We start from the raw sequence: 17,046 nt of genomic DNA on the forward strand, positions 1-17,046 counted from the left end.
GTACTATGGGGGCAGGGAGGTACACTTGCTTATCATATAAGGGTCATATGAACAAGACGATACAAAATTATTAGTGCTTACACATACAAAAGAAATGTCAAAATACATGAAACCATCAATTCCAAAAAACTAAAAAGGAAAACATAAAAATCCATATTTATAGTTGGGGATTTCAATGTTCCTCTCTCAGTACCTTAATAGAATTAAGTAGAAAGTAAGAATACAGAGCTCTTAAACAAAATCACCAAATAACTCAAGTTAACTGACATTTATAGAACACTACACTGAATAACAACAGAATAACACATTTCTTTCAGTTGTATATGGAATGTGTAATAAGTCAATGTGATAGGCCATAAACTAAGGCTCAATGAACTTAAGAGGGTTGAAATCAAAAGAATATATTAGCTAACTGTAATGAAATTAATTTAGAAATCAGTAACAAAAACATAACTAGAAAATCTCCAAATATTGAAAATTAAGTGACATACTTCTAATTAAATAGACTTCTAATAGAGCAATATGAAATGATAAAGGATACTGAAAAAATATTTTGAAATGAATGGAAAGGAAAAAAGAACATATCAAAATTGGTGGGATGCAGCTAAAATAAGTACTTCCAAAGAAACTTTTGGTTTTGAATACTCACAGAAGAAAATAAAGGTCTAAAATCAATTCTAAAAGTTGCTATTCCAAGAGGTTAGAAAAATAAGAGAAATTTTAACCTAATGCAAGTAAAATAACGAGTGAAAATAAATAAAACATAAAACAGGTAATTTATTTAAATGCATGAAACTAGTCTTTTTCTTTGAAGATGTGAAACTTTTTGGAGAATTTTACTACCTAATTTCAAGACTTGTTATAAAGCTATAGTAATCAAAATAGTATGGTATTGGTGGATGGATGCATGTAAGATTAACAGAACAGAAGAGAGTCAAAAAAAAAAAAGCCCACACAAACATGGTCAATTTATTTTTAATAAATATGCCAAGGTATTCAAAGAGGAACAGATAGTCTCTTTAAAAAATGGTGTTGAAACAGTTGGAGATCCAGGTGGGAAAATACTGAACTCTGACTCTTAATTCAAACCATACAGAAATTTACCTTAAAGTAGTTCATAGACCTAAACTTATTTTTTTAAAAAAAACAAAAAACATAAAACTACTAGAAAAACATACCTAAGACTTTGGAGTACACAATATTTCAAAAATAGGTCACAAAAATCAAACCATTAAATTAAAGAAAAAAATGATCAATTTGGATGTCAAAATTAAAACTGCTCTTTAAAAACCTATGGTTAAAAAAAATGAACAGGCAAACCATGGTGCAAAGAAAATAGTGTGTGTGTGTGTGTATCTGATGAAGGACTTATATATTATCTCTGACCACTAGTGAAAAATTCTCCAAACTGCACAACTTGGCAGTTCTTATTTCTCTTTCTGTAAATGGCCTTTATCATTAATTTTTAAAATTTTTTTAATAGTCAGTGCACCTTTATTTTCTTATATGTGGTGCCGAAAATGGAACCCAGTGTCTCGCACATGCTAGGCAAGCACTCTTCCACTAAGCTACAACCCCAGCCCTTTATCATTACTTTTTAAATTAGATTTCCTTTCTTTTTTTGAGCTGATTTCAGCAGTTCCTTGATTTTTCTAGATATAGCCTGTTGTTTTAAGATGTGAAAAAACTTCTTTTGGTTTATTGCTTATTTGTTAATTTTGTCTATAGTAAACATTTTTCATTTCATCATTTCTCTGGGGCTGGGGTTGTGGCTCAGCAGTAGAGCACTCCCCTAACACATGCAAGGCAAGGCACCAGGTTCAATCCTCAGCACTACATAAAAAATAATAAATAAAATAAAGGTATAAAAAAACCCTCATCATTTCTCATCTTGTGGATTATGCTTTGGAGGTAATGAGAAATCCTTTCCTATCGAAGATGTATTATTATCTATGCTAATTTATCAGCTTTATACTTTCACCTTTAATAACTATATATTTAATCTACTTGAAGTACATGGTATGAGGTAAAAATCCAATTTTACTTTTTATCCATTACAGAAAGTCAACACTCCCAGTGCCACTTACTAAATAATCTGGGCTTTCTCTAATGATATATGATTTTATCTCACATCACAATATTTTATAATGTCACATACATAATTGAGCTGTTTCTGGATTCTCCAAACTATTCCACTTATCTGTTTCTGTATCAATATCATATTATTTTAATTACTATGCTTTTGAAATTTGCTTTAATGCTGGTAGAGTAAGACATCCCCTTTGTTCTTCTTTTTCAAAATTATCTTAAAAGACTGTAGATATTTATTCTTCGATAAATATTGTAGAACCAGTTTCTCAAGTGCCAGTACAATTGAGCTGGAATTTTTACTGGAATTGCATTGACTACACAGATCGTTTGATGGAAAAGTTACATTCTTTCAAAGTTAAGATATTATCCCATTAATTGTGTATTCAAGTCTTTTGAGGTCTACACATTAGAGTTCTAGATTTTTATCCTTAAAGATCTTATGCATTTTTGTTAGTTGAATCCATGAACACCTCATCATTGTATAAGATAGCTTATTTTATAAATTTTCAAGAAATGTATTATTATTGCAGAGGACAACTCTCTTATTAGGTTACTTAATTTGTCAATTACCTTGTTTTCTATAATGAGGAACACTAGACAATAATAATGATGTTGACTTTTTGCTTCCAATCTTCACATCACTCAATTTCCTCACCTTCTTGCATTGGTCAGGACTTCCAAATGGTTGCCCCTTCATATTTGCAGGCTCCACAACCAACCTCAAATCAAAAGTACTTCGGGGGGGGGGGGAGCCAGGCAGTTTCATAGGTATTAAACAACACATGCATAATATAGTAAAATAACTACATAACATTTACATTGTATTGGTAATATAGAGATTAAAGTAAGGAGGAGGATGTTCATAAGTTATAAGTAAATAATATGCCATTCTCTATAAAGGACTTGAGTATTTTCAGATTTTAGTCACTTTAGGAGGATCCTGGACTCAAGGATACCAAGAAATGATTGTATCATCATGGCTAGAGGCCGAGCCAGAGGGCATCTTTATCTTCCTTCTGACTTAAAAGGATGAAAAAGTTTTAATTTTGGCCTAATGCTTATAAAAAATGAATGCAAGCATTCAGATATCTGCTAATCTTTGAGAAAAATTCCTGAAAATGGACAAGGTAGACTGGATTTGAGAGTAAGACACTGGGTTGAAATGGCTCTTCTACTAGTTCAGGTAAAACATGATGCGTGAAACATAATGTAGTGTAATAGATATTAGGGTAGCAGAGAATTGGGTGTCATGGAGATGAGTGTAGCTCATCATGAGTTCAGCAGAGAATTGGGGGTTGAGGGAGAAAATGATGTGATTCGGCAATAGATCAGATTCCCAAAAGTGAGTTAAGACTGATGCTCCATTTGAGGCTTGGCTGCTTGGCTAGGTGGATGGCAATGCCATTCACTGAAGAGATCAAGGGAGAAACAGTTTGGGGGTTCCTTCGAACGGGGGTTCCAAACTTCACACACGTTGGCCTAGAGATGCTTGTAGAATATGCAGTGAGGAATCTAGTAGTAGTATGGATGGAAGAACACGGAGTTAAGAGCAGGGGGCCTGGGTGAGAGGATGGAGATTAGGTGTGATGATTCCAGATGATATCAGTTAATGTTCACAAAGCATTTGGAAAAGTGCCTGGCATGAAGATACATGGCCTAGCTGCTGTTAGAATACCAAGATTATTCGCACACAGATAAGAGTTAAAACAAGAATGGAGACCTTCCAGAAACAGCCCAGAAGTCAAAGGTGACACGAGGCATAAAGCATGGCCCACGCTAATCCAGGCTGGGCAGAAGAAAACTAGCAGGAAGGGTGGGTCCCAAGAAATCAAAGAACGAGTACCAAGGAGGAGTGCGTGGCTGTGCTTCACAACGAACAATATGAAATGTGGGAGTCAATGCATCCTTCCGAGTTTTATATAGTTCTGTCTCCTCAGGGCATAGCCAGGACCAGGAAACCCGCGCACCTTGAGCTACTTTGGGACACGACGGACCTCAAAGACACCGGAGCGCCTGCGCACGCCCGGCCCCGCCCCTTCGCGGTGCGCCACCCGAAGAGGCCCTGAATAAGGCATACTCCGCCCCTACAGCTCCGGCCACGCCCATTCACGGTGAGCTCGCGCAGACTCTTTGCACTGACCAGCTGGTCCTACCCCAGCACTGCGGAGTGCCCGCGACCAACTTGCCCTGGAAGTAAGCGACCAGCTCCAGTGTACCCGACAGGCGTCTGGGTGGCACAGTTCCTTATTCCGTACGCCGGCGCTGTACAACCGGGACGGCCAGCTCGCCACTGCGCAGCCGCAGCCGACGTGGGGCGGGACGGGGGCGGGACCTACATGGAGGCGGGGATTGTGGGCGGGTCCGTGTCACGTGGGTAAACACACCGCACGTGGAGGGCAGCCTGAGCGACGAGGGCGGAGCTGGCTGGTGGCTCTGGGGAGGAGGCGGGCCGGCTGCGGAGTGCGCCCGCGCTGGGAGGCCCTGGGCAGGCGGCTGGGCGGGGGCGGTCAGGCTCTGGCCCGAGCCTCAGTTTGCTGAAAACATGGCAAATACTGACTTTGGCTAAGTCCGGCCAGGCCCTACCCTAGGGAACTTAATGAACTGGGGATAACTGTATAGAGTGTGCGCTTTCCCATTTCACAGATGGGGTTAAGAAACTTGCCCAAAGCCACGTGGCTAGCAAGTGGGGCAACCAAGATCCGACCTCGGGCAGCCGGCACCTTTAGAGCTTGGACTGTGGCTTACATTATAGGACTTCTGGGTCCTACTTCAAGCATTTTGCGCTGGCCCCTCGGGACCGAGCGTAGTCTGGGTCCCTTGGTGAAGCCTGTTTTCCTGTTTGTGCAATGAGGTAACAAAGATACCCGTTCCAGAAGAGACTTAGAGGAGGCTCTCTCCAAACCGTCGCGATAGTTTCCGTTCGGGTGTGGCGGGGACAGAGTCGGCAGGGACCTCTGGCCCTACATTGCCTCTCGCTGGACAGCCCCTCCTCCAGCACATTCCCTCCACGCTGTCTTCTCCTGAATCCGAGCAGAGGCAGCGCCCTCTGCAGGGGCAGCACCCATGGCACTGAGGCTCCTTCCCTAAGCTGACTTCTACCCAAGCCGGCCTCCTTTCTCTCCCCTCCTCCTCCTCCACCGTCCTCTCCGCGTGACCAGGGGAAGGCGCAGCACACGGAGTCGGCCCGGCCTGGGGCCCAGCCAAGCTGTCAGCCCAGATTGGCGGGGGTTGCTGGAGGCCTCGGAGGGGGACAGGAGTGCTCAAGATTGGAAGGAAGAAAATGTTCCAGGCAGAAGAGCTGAGCTGCAGCCTCCAGGGGAGTTCAGAACACCTTTCCAGGCCCAGCAGCCAGAGCCACCGTAGGGAATCCCCTACCCAAAAGGTGATACCTATGAGCTGGTTAATTGGATGTCTCCTTAAACCAGCCCAAGCTTCCCATGCAGTGCAGTGTGGTAGGGGACCCTGAAAATCTCTTCGTGTCTCAGCCTCCCTCACCGTTTTTTTTTTAAAACAGGGCTAATGTTATACCTACCCATAAAATTGCAGGAGAATTAAAAGAGTAAACAGGAGTCAAGCATTCACAGCAGTGCCCTGCCCTTTGAGGAGCACTCATTACTAGGGAGGAGTCCCATGTGGATGGGAACTGTGTACTTTCCTGCTGTCTCAATTCAAGTTCCCTGGTCCTAATTCTTTCCTCAAAGTTTATTTTATGAAACTTCCCATACAAACTTCTTCACACAGCAGCTTGCTAATGCAGTCACTGTGACACATCAGAACAGTGACATAAGATTGCATAGTGACCCACAAGCTGAATCCCCCTGCTTGCCTCCTGCCAGTTCACTTAAATACTGGCTAGCCTCAGCATGGCCCTCTCTGATAATGCTCCTTTCTTTGCCCACCCCCACCCCTTGTATCCCCAGGACCATCAGCTACCTGTTTGACTGACTATTCTGTTCCATGCCTTCCTGAACTACAATGTAATATTGGGCTAGGCACACTCCCTCTGCTTCAACCCCCTGCGTGGGTTTCTGGGTGGCAGACAGAAGCATGAAAAGCCCTGCCTAAGGCTTTGGTTAATGAAGACTCTGCTGTTTCTCTCCTGCAGATCAGGTTGGAGGTTCTTTTGGGTATTGTCCCAAGGAAAAGGAAGGTGGAAGCTCAGCCTAGGGCATGCCAGAAAGGAAAATTGGGGAACTTAGGGATAAGGGAGATCTCAATTGTGATCATTCCCTGCTAGGGTGAGCTCTCTCCTGAAGTCAGATGGTGGTCAGGCTTCTCCACAGGGATGTCCAGAATCTTCCTTATATCCCATGCCTGGCACAGAGACGACCGGTACTGTGGAATTAGGAAATCCAAGAGGATAAATGACAGTCGTCACACAACTGCAGCAAGAGGAATCCTGCTGTTGGAAGCAGAGTGTTTGCAGCTGTTTCAAAGCATGCTCACATCTCTGCTGTCACTCATTATTTAGGAGGGTCTTTGTTGTTGTTTCTGTATTTACTGCTTTTGACAAACCAGTATCCCTTTCTTTTTGTGGTGGAGCCAGGTAGTTCACATGGTCTGACTACAGTCCTGCCCAGAGACTGACACATGCCACGTGCCTAACCAGTCAGAGTTCTGCATTCCTCTGGCCACAACAATTAGTGATCCAGACTGGACCAATGAGAATCATCCCCAGAACTTTTGCTAGAGGTCCTGAGAAAGAGGTATTTGCTGGCAGAAATGTCAACTTAGAGATACTAGCAAGTATACTACATGAAGTCAGCACATGACAGACAAAGCAGAGTTAAGCAAAGTCAAGAGCCATATTCCTGAGGGTAGCATGTAAACACCCAGATCCAGTCATGCCTGAAATCTAGCTAGATCTACACCTTAGTTATTTGTCTGAATCCATAAGCTCATATGAATCCATAAATTCTTTTTTTTTCTCTTGGCAATTTGAATCATATTTCTCTTACAACTGAATTTTTTCATATCTGACCTTCTGTTGTACCAAAGACCATAATCACAATATTTGATTGAGAGTTGGGGCTTCATGTCACATCAGAAGTGGAACTTACCTGTAAGTGCCCCTGTCAAGGGCTTTGGCCTGCTCTGGCCTATCCCCTGGAACTGCTCTTGCCTCCTGACCACTGAGTTGGTGGCCACCCAAACTATTGGCCTTGATTGTTCTTTGGGCATCTGCTTTCTGGGTCAGTCTTGTCCATAACTATATCCTTAGGACCTGAAATAGAGGTTCTCAGCACACATTAGTGGAAAGAGTTCATGAAACATTGAGGCTTCTGTGGCTGGTTGGGATTTGTGAGGGGTTCAAAAAAATCAGGATCCCCTAGTGCTGCTTCCCTCCCCCACCCCGCCACCTGCCCTTGGTATGTGCTGGCCCTAGTATCCCATCCCCTTGACTCCCACTTCTGCTGATCTCTTTACTCACTCACAAGTATTCAACCCTAACCTTGAGCCATCTCACAGATGACAATATGGCCAGTAGAGTGAGGAATGAGTTTTCAACATTAACATACCCCTCTGGATTGCCCTACCACACTCTAAAGGCTTGGGTACTCTGGACACTTCCAAGAACACACTCCAAAAGACCACAGCTGCTACCCACCAGGAAGCCAGAAGGGGGGCATGAAAACCGCACAGGAGGAGAGAGGTTGCTGCTGGGACCCAGACTGTGCGCCTCCCAAAATGTGCAGTCGGCACATCTGCCTAGAGAAAAAGGGAGGCCCAGAATCACAAGCTTTGTTATTTTTACTTTTTGGTGCGAGGGGCCATCTGTGCAGGTTTGAGCTTGTCTGGAGGAAACCAGGATTTGTAGATGAAATTCAAATGCAGGATTTCTTTGCAGGCTGTCACGCTGAGACTTTCTCCAGGAGCTGGGGTGGCAGTGCTGATATTTTTATAGCAGCAGAGCATGCCAGAGTCCAGCAGCTGTTCAGGGTAAGTGTGCACACAGGGCCTTCTACCAGGGTGCTGTCAATGCCTCAGTAATGGTCTTCTCAGTGTTGGCTCCACCAAGGATGCCAGGATGGAATTGAACCACCAGCTGTGTAAACTGACCCCAACTGCCTGGAAGGAGGAGGTCTGGAGAACAGAAAATCCAGTGGGGAGAGGAGGTTGGCAGTTTCTAGAGATAAGGGTTAGGGAGGCTCTGACACCCTCCATTATTGCTGTGGATCCTTCCAAAACTACCTCAATAAGCATGCAATTGTAGACCCATGCTTAGGATATGGCCATTGCGCCCGTTTTCAATTATAGGTCACCCTCCTGCTCCCTGCATGGAAATTCAATTACTGCCCTGTTTGAGCTGAAGGTGGAGATGTCCAAGTTGGAGACCCCCTCTAGCATCTTCTCACAAACCAGGCTCCCTGGGGGAAGGGAGGATGCTGTAATGTGGGGTCGGGAAAGGCCATCCAATCTCCTTTTGACATCATCAGTGAGAGTCCTATATAGGGCCCTCCTTGTAACATCTGCTGCTGCCTGGGTACCAACCCACACATCACATGCTGATGAAGTTTGCATTCAAATAATAACATAGGTGTTATCTGTGAAAACTTGTCTCTAATTTGTAGCACAAAACATTGGATGTAGGCTGGATGCTTTCCTCGGCACTTCTCTCCCAGGCCAGATGTGTCACATCTCCTTCTTAAGGTGTCTACAAGGAAGAAGGGGAGAGGACATGAGATTTAGCGCATATAAGTTTAGAAACTCTTTGATGCTGTTCCTGATAACTTGTTCCAGGTCCTGGGGGTGGTAGGGTGGTGAGAGAAGAGGGCAAATGATTTGTGACTCATCCAGTCATTGCTGTGCCCCTTAACAGTCCTGCCTTTTTCTATTTTATCCCAAATAATTCAATCTAATAATAGGCAGGGGCTGTAGCCAAAAGTGATCCATAACTATTCACTTTTTTTTTTCTTCCGGAAGATCCCTTAAATGAATAATGGGATTTGAAGTATACCAAGAGGGGTCTTTAGCTCAGAAATACTGCCCCCAAAACACATGTACGCACACATTGTCACTGCACCCAGAGAGAACCCCATCCCAATGTGTGGGATCATAGCAAGGCAGAGTAGAGGAAGATGAGACAGGGACTAGGAACATAATGACAGACACTGCGAGGCAGGACCACTTTACCAGGGAGAGTAAGGTTCAAAACTGACATGGAGCTCAGATAAGGGCTTCCACGGCTTCGCTGGACTCCAGGCTATGCTGGGACTGACTAGCTTGGGCACACAGACTGCTGTGTTTTTGGGGGGTTTTTTGTTTTGTTTTGTTTTGTTTTTTCCCCACAGAAACAGAAGGATGAAATCATTAGCATCAATTGGGCACATTCAGTGTAGATTACTGACATGCCATTGTTATGAGGATAAAAGAAATATAATTAATAAACCCCACCCTGCCCGCCTTTTATGCTTCCACGAATTCAGTATTGACATCTGCATCTATCTCATCCCACAGATGAGCCATCCCTTTCAGCTGGCCTGGACATCGCTAAAATGAACAGTGCCGAAAATCACTCCTGGGATCTGTAAGCCTGTCTTTCTCAGAGGCAGTTTGTCTTCTGGCACAATTTTCTCCATCAAAGAGGCAGAAGCAAGAGAGGGTTTCCCAGCAGCCCAGTTCAGGTTCCATTCTGGGAGGAACAAAGCCTGCGGCCGTGGCAGAGGAACCCCAAGTTTCCTCCCACCTAGGATTTTTTTCTTCAGGGCCACCCGGCAGGGCAGCCAGTGACCTTTTGGGCATCAGTCCTTGATAGGTATGGAGAGACCTTTTTCAGGCAACAGCCTTGGAATCTCACCTGCCTCACCTCTGGCCTTGACATGCCTTAGATGGAATGAGGGCTAAAGGTCACCCTGGAGATCTCTGAGAGGCCAGGGGATTTGGGGGCCCACTTGTTTACCAGTTTGACTTCTGCCCTGTGTATCAGTCACCCTCACCTCCACCCCACTGTGGTATCTAGAAAAAAAAAAAAGAAACCTTTGCATGAAAGGAAGCAGGGGAGGTCTCTGAAGTGTGACTGCAAACCTGAAAACACAAAACTAGTCTTGCATCACCATCTGGAAGACAAGAGTTTGAGGAGAAACAGAAAGCAACTTTTAACCCCTGAGAGGCTGCACTTAGTCACTGAGAGAACATCCTGTTGCCTCCTTGCTTCTGAACAGGACTGCTGGCTGGAGGGCTTGCACTGTCCCTTGGGCCCAGGAGGAAACAGAGGCCCAGAGTAGGTAAGTAACGAGCTAATGTTGTTAGAGCCAAGACACTCCAGTAAATATGGGAATCATGAACTCAGATGTCTTTGGAAACCAGGCAGGTGAAAGAATATGTTTCTGGACACTGAGACATTTTGTACTGAAAGTTAACCATGGCCAAATAGTCTGGTCTTCAAAGGAGAAATATGCTTTCTTTGCCATTTTTTTCTTGAAGTACTCTACCTTCTTGATCTATACTGTTTTCTCCCATTCAATGGCTACAGATACAAGAAATATTTGTCTGTTCCAAGAAGATGTGCAGTGTGTATGTAAAGATAAACAGCTATGGAGTCAGAGACATCAGCATAAGGTACTATAGGGATTGGTAGGGATTTGGGCACATTGCAGATAGACTTTACTCTGCCTGTAGGACAGCCAAGAGCTGGGGAGCCCTATCTGAATGGGAATGCACCTAAGTTTTAAATGTTGGTTGAAAGGTGATTTAAAACCCCTTGGCAGCCTAAACACAAGAACTCATGGCTGCACCTGACTACAGGTCCTCATGCGCAGCCTCTGCATTAACCTCTGCTTTGGCCTCACAGTCTGGAGGAGGAATAGAGGATCCATTACGTCAGAGGAGTGTTTCAGATCAAGTCACCATCTTTGCAGAGACTGAGTACTCATCTCTTGTCTATAACAAGAGAACCATTGGTTAGATGCTTAGCAAGAGGGATGCAGAGAAGGTTCTTGAAGGCTCAGGTTGTGACTGCTGGAATAGATTTAATTTTGGACTTTGTTTCTTTTAAAAGGATGGTATCACTTGGAGGGTTCATCACCATTCTTTCCACAAATGAAGCTGGGTTCCTGTATGTCATCTCATCCTTGCAGCTCGCCCAGGAACTGGAAGGCACTGGTATGTGGCTCCTTTGCTCAGAATAGGACTGGGGCAGGGACTTGATTCATTCCTGTTAATGTCTTGCTTTTCAATCTTATTTTCTTCCAGAGGAACCTTTGGAAGTAGAGGATAGTGGCTATCTATGTAAGAATCCATTCATTCATTCTTGGAGCAAGTATTTAATGAACACCTGTTTTGTGCCAGGCCCCATGCGAGTCAATGAAATCATTTGGTAGGTAATCACTTAAAAATAAAAAAAACAAAAAGAGTGACTTTGCGTGCATATTTTATTTTACTTGATTCTTTTTTTCCAGATGGGATCTCTATTGTCCAGGATAGCCTTGACTATCTGGGCTCAGGTGATCCTCCTCCCTCAGCTTCTTCCAAGTAGCTGGGACTACAGATGCCCTGTACCATACCCTAACCCTAACCCTAAACTACTTAGAGATAATACAATGAAAAGAAACAGCCCCAGAGGAAAAAAAAAGCAAATATTTTCATTTATTTATATGTAAGTGTAAAAAAAATTCTGGAGCAAGGTACACATTATTAATACCAATATTGTTAAGAATAGATCTCTGAGGGATTTTTGCTTACTATGTTGTATGATTTTGAAGTATTCTAACTTATTATACCTAAAAAGCTCTACTTTTATAGCTAGAGTAAAACTAGTAAAGTTAAATAATAGCAACTTTAATAGAAAGAAAAGTCAGCAATACCGAGTGCTAGAACAGATGTGAGGAGGTGGGAACTCTTCATCCTCCCTGGCTGGGAGTGTAAATTGGTGCAATTTGGGAGAGGAGATGATTACCTTTAGAAAGATGCAAAGTCGCATGCCCTTTGACATGGCATTTCCACGTCTAGCAATGTGCCCTGCAGGAGTTCGCATGGGTGGTACACATGTGCGCAAGATGTCAATTACAGCACCATTTGTGATGGTGAAAAAAGAAATTGGAAATCTATTTGTGCACCAGGGTGGGAGGGAATATAAATATATACCACAGTTAAAAATGAATGAATGTGACTACTGGTATCAACATGGACAAACTTAAAAGTAACGTGGAAAGAAAATAGCAAGTGACATGATGTAAAAGGTTTGGTGCCCTTGATATAATTTTTTAAAAACCTAGAGTGGTGTTTGCTATATTTATTGCTAATGGAGCCACATGTAAATGATAAAAGTCTTAAACAAAAATGGAGTAATCATACACTCTACCCCTGGTAGTTGTTTCCTCTGAGGAGAAAAGAACCATGAGATTGGGAAGGGACACTAGGGAACTTCACTTGTGCCTGTCATATTGTATTTCTTTATTTAAAAAAGTATGTGGCCCACATAGTGGCACATGCCTGCAGTCACAGCTACTTAGGACGTTAAGGTAAAAGAATCATAATTTTTCGGCCAGTCTGGGCAACTTCGTGAGACCTTGTCTCATAATAAAGAATAAAAAGGGCTGTGGATATAGTTCAGTGGTAAAGTACCCCTATGTTTAATCCCCACTACCTTAAAAAAAAAAAAAGGAGAAGGAGCAGCTAATATGGCAAATCTGGGTGATGGGTCCACAGATGTCATTTGTGTTATTCTCTGCACTTTAAAATCTTTGCCAACCTGGTGGTGTAAACTGATCTTGTTGTTTTATTTTTCATTTCTCTAATGATTTGTGCTTTGAATAGTTTTCTTGGGCTTATTGCGTATTGCCAGTTCCCATTTTTGACAACTGTATTAATGGTGAACGGTGAAGTGAGTGTTGCAGTGGTGAGAGGGAAGGTGGAGGTACCCTTTGGGCAGGTGACCATTCAGGTTTAAGCCAGGTGGAGGCTGACTGGGGTAGAGATGCAACCAGGAGGTGTCATAAGTTTTGGAGTAGTGAATTTGCCCAGGGACAGAATGTCAAGGGGCAGTGGTGGGTGGCCCTGAAGGGCCCTATGACTCCTTCAACTTTTGTTGGAACAGAGAGGAGGGACTTGGGAGGAATGGTTTCAGGCATGTAATTGGGAGGTGTGCAGCCACAGAAGTTGAAGGATGATGGAACGTTTCTAGAGGGCAGGTGGAGTCAGCAAAGCTAAATGTGGCAGGGATGAGGGTGGAGAGCACTGTGAGATTTGTCACCTGGAGGTTGTGTAAGTCAGCTTTCCATTACTATAACAAATCCCTGAAATAATCAATATATGCAGAGGAAAGGTTTGGTCTGATTCCCAGTTTTGGAGTTTCTGGCCCATGCTTGGATGGGCACATTGCTTTTAGGCCTCTGGTAGGAGGGGTAGCACACTGTGGCAGCAATTTGTGGAGCACAACTGTGCCCTCATGGCCAGGTAGTAAAGAAAAGGCAGAGGAAGGGGCTAGGGTCCTACTGTCCTCTTCACAGGCATGCTCCTCATGACTCAAAACCCCACACTGGGCTCTATCCTTCCAATAGTGTCACACTGAGGGCCAAGCCTTTAACACATGAGCCTTTGGGGACCTTCCAGATCCAAACTAGAGCAGGTGTCTTAGATGGCCTGCATATATGCCCAGCTGGAGGGTGCTGCAGAAGTGACGGTGGTATAGATAACACTTTCAAAGGGGCTTCTTAGGAAGGGAGGAAGATGGGGTTAATGACTGGGGAAGAGGAAGCAGGCTGGAGGGAGGAGAGCACACAAGAGCAAACTGCTAAGTGCTCCTGGGGTCCCCCCTGCTCTCAGGTGAGCTGTGTGGGGCACACGGGGAATCCAGCCAGTCTCACCCTCAGCACTGTCCCCAGAGATGCAGGGTGAAGACATGTCCTCAGCTCTAAACCACTCACAGGAGTTTATTGTGAATCAGAGATCCTATCACACCACCACATCCAGCAGTGGTAGATTCAGGGATGGTGACCACCACTTTTTATTATTTTTTTAATGTGCGAAGCACTGGGATAAACATTTCCTATGCATTTTTCTCATTTCATTTCCCCTCAGTTCTATGGGATAAAAAACATTGTTGTCATCCTTAATCCTTATTTCATAACTGAGGGATACTGAGCTTGGAGAGGTTAAGCCCAGATCACACTAGGAAGTGGCAAAGCTGAGTCCCAGTTCAAGGTGAATGCCTGCAGAGTCCAGTGAAGAAATGACACCAGGGTGGGCCGAAGACAGGGTCAGACTCATTCAGGTAGTGAGATTCAAACTGGCATTGGGCAGGTTGGCAGGCAAATGCCTGCACAAAGGTACAGGGGCAGAAACTTGAGGGAGATGGAGGCAGTCATCCAGGCAGGGCCATTTAGAAATTAGTGTTGGTGTCGCTGATTTTTACAGACATTCCATTGCCTTCCTGCTTGTCCCCCGTATGCAGCACAGCCTCTTTCTTATGGTGTAGAGAGGCCTAACTCTGGGTTGTTTCCTCATCCTCTGCCTCCAGACTGGCTCTGAACAGGTCACTGTCACCGCTTTCCTCTTTATCAAACCCAACTTCCTGTTGCTGGGGAGACTACACCCATCTTCTATTTGATGTTCAAAAGCTCCTGTGACATGTTCTCTGTCATCTCTTCTGCCTCATCTTCTCCTTCCTCCTGATACACCTCTATCCTCTGACTCCTACTTGTGCCCAATTGTGAGCATTTTTTGCAAACTGCTGAGGCATGTTCAACAGCTGCACCTCTAAAGCACAGCAAAAGTGCTATTCCTGCCCTCTGCTCCCAGAGGCCCCCTGCTCAAACTAGGACCCTCATGAGATAACAGTTGTTTATATGTCTCACCTGCAGGCTCACCTGAGTCCCTTGGCCACAGTCTGTATCTTTGTCTCCCATATTGGTAGTGCTTAGCACACAATAGGGGATCAATAGGAGGACATCTCACACATCACGTTGGAAAAAGGATTAGACTTAACTTTTTGGATAAAGATGCTACAGTTTTTGGAATTGGCTTTGATCAGGACAGTGAGTTAAAGAGGGGGAGAATGGGTGGGGAAGGTTTATTTAATAAAGAATAACATTGCACTTCCATCTGAGGCTCTTGGGAAATAGTACCTGGTAAGCCAGTGAAACTGAGCACATTAGAGTCTTCTGGAGTTAAATTTGGAATTAGGACGAGGTAGGGAAAATCTATGCTCATTGAATACAAAATGCAATTGTCTGTCAGTGCAGGAACTGAAGTATCTGCAGCAAATTATATTTAAGACTCTATTGTCACAGGCAGATTAGCTAATGCTTGATTTTAAGTATAGGCTTCTAATGCTATTACTCCTGGTTAACTCTGCCTGGCAGGTAACCTTGTGGAACAAATGACTGCATTGCTTGAATAACATATTTGATCAAATAGGACAATTCTTTCAAAAATTGAGTTCTCTGTGGCAATTTGAGACCTGTAATCAGCAAATTAGATGATTACAGCAGGGATAAAAATAGTCTTCTAACAATGTCCAAGGTATAAATGTGATTTGAATTTCAAAATGCTGAACATGTGGTAGGAAAATGCACGGTTGGGTAAATATGACTAGACATTATCAGATTTGATTTTTCTTTCCGTCCCTGCTCTGAGCTAGAGCCTAATTTTGCCGGAATAAACTCCAATCTTGTTTGTGTTGGAGTTAGAGGATAGAGGTGTATCAGGCACTAGGCTGCAAATCTTTGATGGCTCCCAGCTTTCCCTGTCTGCTGCAGGTACTTGCCGTCCATGTGAATATCAGCACCATTGATTTACCCACTTGGTATTTAATAGCCTCCATGAAACAATAAGCTGTCCAAGTTTCATGCAGGGAAGATGACACTGGAAAACCTTCAAAACCCCTCATACAGAAACCTGTTGTTTTTTTTCCTCAGGCACAGTGGGCAGAGAAATGATAGCAACTCTGAAATATAGCCAGTGAGCAGGGGAAAAATATAAGGGTGTGGTATTTTGTGCCACAATCCAGTCTTCAAGGTTGGTCAATAGGTTGGTTTCTCCAACACAGAGCTAGCTTTCTGTCACTGTGACAAAATACCTGAGATAACTAATTTATAAGGAGGAAAGATTTATTTTGGCTGTTTTTCAGAGGTTCCAATACACAGTTGCTTGGCTCCATTGCTGTGGTCCTGTGGTGAGGCAGAGAGAACTCACTTTTATTAACAGTGCCTCTCCCTCAAAACCCTTTAAAGCATGAATCCATAAATAGATTAATCCATTCATACTGTCAGTTCTTGTGATCCCATCATTTCCCCAAGGCTCCATATCTGAACACTGTCACACTGGGGACCAATCCTTTGACCCATGAGCTTCTGAGGGACAGGTAAGCCCCAAACTGTAAAGTCAGACCAAGGGCCCTACATCATCTCTTTGGTCCTTCCTGTGCCACATCGTGGCCTCATAGCATCTGCTTCCTTGGGTTGGTCTGCCATTTCACCTCTGATGTGTAGTTGGCATTCCCTCACCTCAGTTGGTTTTAGCTGAATAGCAGAAATGACCTGGAAAATAAGTATATAGAGCCAATCAGAGAAAGCTCAAAGTAGCCACCAACTGATTACCAGCAAATGGAAGCTCCTCTCAAGAGGGGAGACTTGATTTTTACTTACTGGTGGCTCTTAGGGTTTCTGACACAGTCACAGAAATTGATCACTGTGGATTTTATTTACCCTTTGTTAGCACAGATGATTAAGAGCTCCCTGTGGCAATGTTGCCATTTGAAAAAAATCCCGATTTCCAGAAAAGCACCATTTATATATAAGGTATTCTCATTTCAGTGTTTTTAATAACATCCTTTGTAGTGTAAGGGCTTGCTTTATGAGCTATGAATTAAAATTTACCTCAGATATGCTTTCAGATCCATGATACCTCACATTTGTCAAGCTCTCAATTTTATAATAAAACTTTGCAAATAGAAATGTATTTCAGTGCCAATTTTACAGATAAATGCCGAACTAAGTAACCACTTTTAGGATTTTG

At 43.7% G+C, this 17,046-nt stretch overlaps 1 long non-coding RNA gene across 1 annotated transcript; it reads left to right on the forward strand.

The window, feature by feature from the left end:
• Positions 1-4,200: 4,200 nt before the first annotated feature.
• LOC143384385 (uncharacterized) lies at positions 4,201-11,382 on the forward strand. The gene is made up of 7 exons (XR_013089307.2): positions 4,201-4,284; positions 7,940-8,031; positions 9,550-9,847; positions 10,254-10,316; positions 10,565-10,650; positions 11,090-11,193; positions 11,284-11,382. It is a non-coding gene; the product is annotated as an uncharacterized LOC143384385 (long non-coding RNA).
• The last annotated feature ends 5,664 nt before the right edge of the window (positions 11,383-17,046 follow it).

The sequence above is a fragment of the Callospermophilus lateralis genome, chromosome 18, assembly GCF_048772815.1.
Source record: "Callospermophilus lateralis isolate mCalLat2 chromosome 18, mCalLat2.hap1, whole genome shotgun sequence".
NCBI lineage: Eukaryota > Metazoa > Chordata > Mammalia > Rodentia > Sciuridae > Callospermophilus > Callospermophilus lateralis.